Source organism: Myodes glareolus, chromosome 1 (genome assembly GCF_982192425.1).
Source record: "Myodes glareolus chromosome 1, mMyoGla1.1, whole genome shotgun sequence".
NCBI classification, from domain to species: domain Eukaryota; kingdom Metazoa; phylum Chordata; class Mammalia; order Rodentia; family Cricetidae; genus Myodes; species Myodes glareolus.
In genome coordinates this window covers 34,195,611-34,202,312 of record NC_142026.1, presented here as the reverse complement: position 1 = coordinate 34,202,312, position 6,702 = coordinate 34,195,611, and the positions used below count along the sequence as shown (strand labels likewise).

At 45.9% G+C, this 6,702-nt stretch overlaps 1 long non-coding RNA gene across 1 annotated transcript; it reads left to right on the top strand.

Moving 5' to 3' along the window:
* Positions 1 to 654: 654 nt before the first annotated feature.
* Positions 655 to 4,219, top strand: LOC146896110 (uncharacterized). The gene is made up of 4 exons (XR_014999225.2): positions 655 to 847; positions 2,461 to 2,582; positions 2,950 to 3,203; positions 3,715 to 4,219. It is a non-coding gene; the product is annotated as an uncharacterized LOC146896110 (long non-coding RNA).
* The last annotated feature ends 2,483 nt before the right edge of the window (positions 4,220 to 6,702 follow it).

Sequence of the window (6,702 nt, the reverse complement as noted above, 5' to 3'; positions counted from 1 at the left end):
ATTGCCACACTCACACCCCATGCAAGGCTACCTACGATAAGTCCTGTGTCCATGCACAGCCTAGTGTTTCCAAAGATGTCTTTCTCTGTGGCTTCTCACACGCTCTCATCCCTTTTCCAGAGGTCCCGTCTACAACACCATCATATTCTGGGGGAATAACTTCAACATGTCCTTAGCAGACACAGAGACCCAGGGCCCAGTACATTTATTTGTGAGCATGCATTTCTGCTTGTAAGAAGAATCCCACACATGCTTACTCTAACCTTTTAAAAACCACATCTTCTTATCTGTTTGTATGTGTGCATCTCATGTGTGAACACTCATGTGCACATGTGTGTTGAGCTCAAGAGGCCAACTTGTAGGAGCCAGCGCTTTTCTTCCACCACATGGATCCTGGGGGATTAAATTCAGGTTGTCAAATTTGGTAGCCAGCACCTTTGCCCGCTGAACCCTCCCACCAGCCCTGCACTGACTTTGGGGGCGGGGGGATTGATGAGTCTCTCTCCACTTCCTTGACTTATGTTCTACTTCTGCTGGACTCAAAAAAAGACATTCTTCTCAAAATATCGGGACAGCATTTGATGGAAAACTGTGGTTACTTCTGTTCTTGCTGCCAGAATCTTCCAGTGTGACACCCAGGGCAGTTGTTCCATGTGTTGCCCGGTAACACAAACTCTCAACTAAAATCCTCTGGAGACGGTTTGGTAAATTCCATTTCTACATCTCCGTTTCTATCCTCAATTCATCAGGAAACGTCTACAGGAGGAAGACAAACCTGTCAATGCAGGGAAGAACCTTTGTGAGTCAGAAAGTCTTGTCACTAACCTAGAAAAATCCAGCTCTAAAGGTAGGAAGCACATGTCGTTGCTCTTGGGACCAGGACACCTTCTGCCTGGTTGGATCTGGCATCAGGGTACAGGGGCCACATCTTCCATCTGTGGGTGAAATGGAAGAAAGCAAGGCTTGTGTAAACCCCAGGCGAATTAGCAGGTAGATGTCTGCCCTGTCCACGAGACTTCCTTATTAACTGTGTAAATTTAGGAAGCCACTTGGAGTCTCTGTGTGTTCATCTTTCTTCTTGGGAAACAAGAAGAATAACAGGAGGTATTATTTAAGACTGTAGCAAAGAGTCATGCTGATCCGTATATAAGATGTCAAGCGCAAGCCTGGCAAGCTCATGGGACAATAATTCCTGTGACTCGTTCTCAAACCACTCAGAGTGAAAGCTGAGACTCTATGGGAGCAGAGGGACTATCTGGTAGAGGATTCCTGCACTCCTGGCCTCAGGATGACCCTCCCATCCCTTCTCAAAAGTCACCGGTTGCTCTGCTGTCCCTCCAAACAGGCGAGACTGCATTGGGTTAGCTTGATGCTTGAGATGAAGCACTCAGAGGCTTAGGAACAGGTTGCACCCAAGAACAGAGTTTCCTGGGGTGTGTCACACAGTGTGGGATCTCAGCTGTAAAACTGAAAAGTGGGTGCTGTCCGAGCAGGACACCCGACTCTGCTTCTGACCTTTGAACTCACTTTACACCCTTGCACAAGCCTGGAATGGGCCATCAGTCACTGTTCTTGCCATACCTGGCCACTAAATCCAGATCCCCTCCCAATTCTTCTGTGAATCTTGCTATTTCACAGAAACCCCACAGGAAGTTCCTAACGTGTTGGGCCCCCTGCACCTGTCTGCAGTTTTAGGTACCAATTAGTCAGACTGGTTGGCTTTCAAACCTGTTCCTTTCTGCCCTGCACCTCTGTGTAGAGGGGTGAGCTATTGTGACAGGGACTGTGGCTAGAATAAGGAGGAAGTCACTCAGCTTAAAGCCAATAGGAGTCATGACGATGCAAAGAATCCTCATGCAATACGGGAGAGAGCAAGTGAGATTTCACCCAACAGAATCTCAGGGCAAAAGACTGATTGGTGGACAGGGCAGGGTTCATGGGGACAGAGCAGGCTTCATGGTAGAGAGGCAGGCTCAGTGGTAGGTAAGAAAGACTCCATGGTGGGCAGAGCAGACTCTATGGTTGGCAGGGCAGGTGCAGTGGTAGGCATTGCAGGTTTCATGGTAGACAGGGAAGGCCCCGCATTGGTCAAGGCAGGCTCGGTGGTGGGTAGGAAAGACTCTGTTCTATGGAGGGCAGGACAGGGTTCATAGAAGCAGTGAAAACATCAACTTGCCTTCATGCATGATCAGGAGGAGGAACAAACCTTTATAAATCGTGTCTCTGGAACTGGAAGTGAGAGCGCATGCCTGACCCTCAGCAGGTAGCGACAGGAACATGCCTCCAAGCTTGGAGCCAGTCAGGTATCCATGGTGAGTTTTCAGCCAGCCAGGGAGATCTTATCTCAAAACAAACAAATGAACAAGCAAACAAAAATATCAAATACACAAATTTTGCTTTTCAGTCTTGTTAACTCATTGGCACAGGACCAGGAAAATCTATGTTTTACAATATCTCCAGGGTTCTGAGTCACCGTTGAAATAGTGCCTACTGATTGAGAGGCAATCATGAAAATCTCAGTCCACGGAACACCAGCAAAGCCCACCCATCATCATGACTGTCTTCCAATGGCTAAAACAAAGGTGCCAACTCTATGACAACAGAGACTCCCCAGTCTCTGTCAGAAAACTCCTGGTTATGGGGGTGGGGTGGCTTATGTCAGTCTTGAGTGACATCTCCACCAGGCTGCCTCTAAACTATGGGTTCTCCTTCCTGTGGGGTGGATGGTAGAGCTGGCCCACTATCTGGTATGCTGTCGCTGAGTGCCATTCAGTGTTCCAGATACCCTGTCAGAGTGAGGATGTTGACAAGAATTGCAGTCAGGTTTCCTCATCTTTATCCCTAGAATATAGATGTAACCCCCAGAATGTGTCCTGAGAGTTGACCTGCAATTAGAAGCAGTAATTGGCCATCCAGTCTCTTACAAATCTTTCTATTTTTATTTTTTAGAATAAGAGAATTAGAGAGATAGTGGTTTGTTCTGGAAGCTGGGGATCTTTGACATGCATTTGTCCCCTCATCTTGGAGTGTGCCCAGCTCAAGTGTGTTCCCTGGATGTGCATTGTCCTCGAGAGGGGACACATTGAAAGCAGCCTCAAGGGCAGCAGACAAGAACACACCGTCTTTCAGGGAAGAGCGAGGATTTATAGGCAAACACAGCTATTCGCAGACTCTTCAATAAAGACATACAACCTGAACAAAAGGTAAGTATTTCACTCAGTCTATGAAAGCCCGTGAAATTTATTTTTTGCAAGCTTTTACAGTCCGTGGCCTTCCCTTTCAATCTTGAATAATAGCACTGAATTGAGCTGTAAAAGCTTCCGAAGTTTGAAGCCTTTTGACAAGTTAATTTAGCAGTATGGTAAAAAGTTTTTCCCCAAGACAGAATAAAGCCATCATATCATGAATGTAGCAGTCATCCTGAGGAGAGAAAAGACCATTAGGATTACAGATGATGGGCTTTGCGGAGATAGTTTGTGGTTTCGTGTAATCTACCATCAATATTTCAGGAGAAAGATGCTCACTCATCAGTCAGATGGAAGTCAATATCTCCACTTAAAAACAACACCAGGCCAGATCACATGTATCTTTTATTGGAAAAATAACATTGTCTGTGCAGTTTTCCTTCTAGAGTTCTTTAGATTCTAACTGTGGGGTGTGTGTGTGTGTGTGTGTGTGTGCACATGTGATAAACAAATCTTCCTTTTTATCTAGGAAAAAAACAAGGAAAAAAGAAGCAGCAATATTTTTGCTCTTTCCAGCTACACACGAATCTCCCTCCCACAGCTTCCCCAGCTTCTGGGTGCTGTGACTTCTCGGCTCATTTTCCTGGCAGTGAAGCCAGGTGAGCTCTAGACAAAGTGAAAGTCAGTAAAAGCATGTCTCTCGTTGGCTGCTTGTTTGTTTTTTTTTTTTAATTAAAAGTTGGTACCACAAAGTACCTGGCTCCCATTTTCTGATAGCAAAACAAGAAAGGAAACAGAACCGCTGCCTCTCTCCAGCATCTCTGTGGGCGTCACTGACTCTGGGAGAGGGGTCCACCTATAAATAGGATGAATGAGAATGATCCAGCCTTGTCATGATGAAGGAAAAAAGCCAAGAAAATTAATTATATTTAACAAAGAAATGCTGCGGATACCATTTGGTCCTGTGCCCTGAATATAAATCTCCAAATGTTTCTCACTTGAATGTTTAGTGGGGAAAATAAAATTAAAATTAAAATTAACAAACAGATGCCCCATTGTGTTCACAGTGATTTCCTGGGCTGCTTTGAAGTTCTTCTGGGGAGTCGGTGGGTTCCACAAGATGGCTTAGGGAGGTGACTCCTGAGCTTGAGGGTAAAAGACGTTTTTGTCTAAGAAGAGGAACGGGTTTTGTTGTTGTTTGTTTTTCTATTGTGTTTTATTATTGATTTTGCTTTTGGTACAGGATCTTGTGTTCCAGGGCTGGCCCTAAACTCACCATGTAGCCAAGGATGGTCTCGAACTTGTGACACCCTGCCTCTGCCAGCAGAGTGCTTAATTACAGGTATGGGTAACCATACCTGGTTTTATGCCATGCTGGGGATCCAACCCAGAGCTTCCTGCTTGCCGGGCAAGTGCCCTACTCTTGCTTTTTAAGCAACTCCTATCTTGGTGTGGTGGGACACACAGTGGTTTTCATTTTAACAGAGGAGAAATATTAATTGTTCTATTAAACTGGTGTAGGAAGAAAATGCCCAGAGACCTGGGACCGAAGAAAGAGATAATACAATTATCTCTTTTAAGATTTAAAACACATCCTTGTGGATCAGCCAGCCCTGGGTCAGTTGGAGCTTCACCCTCAGTTCCCTGAGGGACTCACTCTAGGGCCTGCTGTGTGACAGATGCCAGGCTCATTCCCTCAGGTGGAGCCCTTCTCACGGCTCCAAGCTTCTTTGAAAGGAATGAGACTCCTGGGCACACTTGTCTGCCAGGTGACTGTGAGGCTGAAATGAGGAACGGCCCATCGGGCTCACTTTGGTACTTCTGCACACAGTAACTGCCGAGATGTTTATATCATGACCTATGCTCACAACCGTTGATCCCGGGAACATACCCTGGGCCTTCCTTTCCTGCTTGTGTAATACTCCATTGTCTAGAGGGTTCACTCAATTCATTCACTCAGCCACGGTCTAGGAACAAGAAATCCTTTCCATGGCTGCTGTGGCTAGAGGCCCAATAAACATTGCATCCAGCTGTTGTGTGAACAAGAGTTTACATTCTCCGAGGAAGAATGCCAAGCAGCTGGATCACCGGGTTCTATGTTAGGGGCCTTTACACGGGAAGAAGCCTGCGATAAACAAAAATGAAAGTGCTGTATTTCAGAGCTGTGGGCACACTTGTCCACGCCATGCATATTTCAGAGCGGTGTGCACACTTGCTCACTGCCGTGTGTACTTCAGAGCTGTGTGCACACTTGCTCACTGCCATGCTTACTTCAGAGCTGTGTGCACACTTGCCCACCACCATGTGTACTTCAGAGCTGTGTGTACACTTGCCCACGCCATGCATATTTCAGAGCGGTGTGCACACTTGCTCACTGCCATGTGTACTTCAGAGCTGTGTGCACACTTGCTCACCGCCATACTTACTTCAGAGCTGTGTGCACACTTGCCCACCGCCGTGAGTACTTCAGAGCTGTGTGCACACATGCCCACCGCCATGCCCAAGAAAGGCATCATTCTGCCATAGCAAGGCATCTTCACCAGATTTTGCTTCCAGTCTGCCTGTAACTGAGGAACTGACTGTGGCTTTAACTTGCTTTTCCCTAATGGGTAATGGAGTTGAACAATGATGCCTTCCTTTATGGTTTCTGTTTTGTTTTTCCATTCTGTATTTAAAATCTACCCACAGATCATAACCTATTCCTCTCATGCTGCCTTCTAGAACTCTAAAGTTTTACTTTTCCCACAGAGATTGTTTTCCTGCCAAACATGCCTTTTCAGGATGAAATAGTGAGTGGTTTTATTCAACCTTTTGGTAGAGAAAGCCACTTGCACAAACCCTGTGATTTAGTGGCCTGCTGCCACCGTTGCTCACGAGTGTGTGCTCACAAACACGATCACGGATTTCTTTCCTGGTTATGTAATACTCTACTTTTTAGAGGTACCATTCAATTCACTCACTCAGCCATGGACGAGAAACATTTATACGCTCCCGGATACAGTCTCTATCACAGGTTACTGTCTTAGTTAGGGTTTCTATGCTGTCAAGAGACACCATGACCATGGCAAACATTTTTATAAATGGAAAAATTATAAAAAAAACATATAAAGGAAAACATTTCATTGGGGTTGGCTTACAGTTGAGAGGTTTAGTTCATTATTATAATGGCGGGGAGAATGATGGCATGCAAGCAGACATGATTTTGGAGAGGTAGCTAAGAGTTCTACAACGGGATAGGCAGGCTGCAGGAAGAGTGACACTGGGCCTGGCTTGAACATCTGAAACCTCAAAGTCCATCCATAGTGACACACTTCCTTCAACAAGGACACACTTCCTAACAGTGCCACTCCCTATGGATCTTTTGGGGTCATTTTCATTCAAATCACCATAGTCACCCTTCTGCATGCACAGGTGCTGTTGTTTGGACTTCTTCGTCTATACATCCCTGTCTGTCCCTCTCAGGGCAACCCTTTATAGCCACATCCAGCTAAGGCTGGATGGTGACGACTGATGAAGA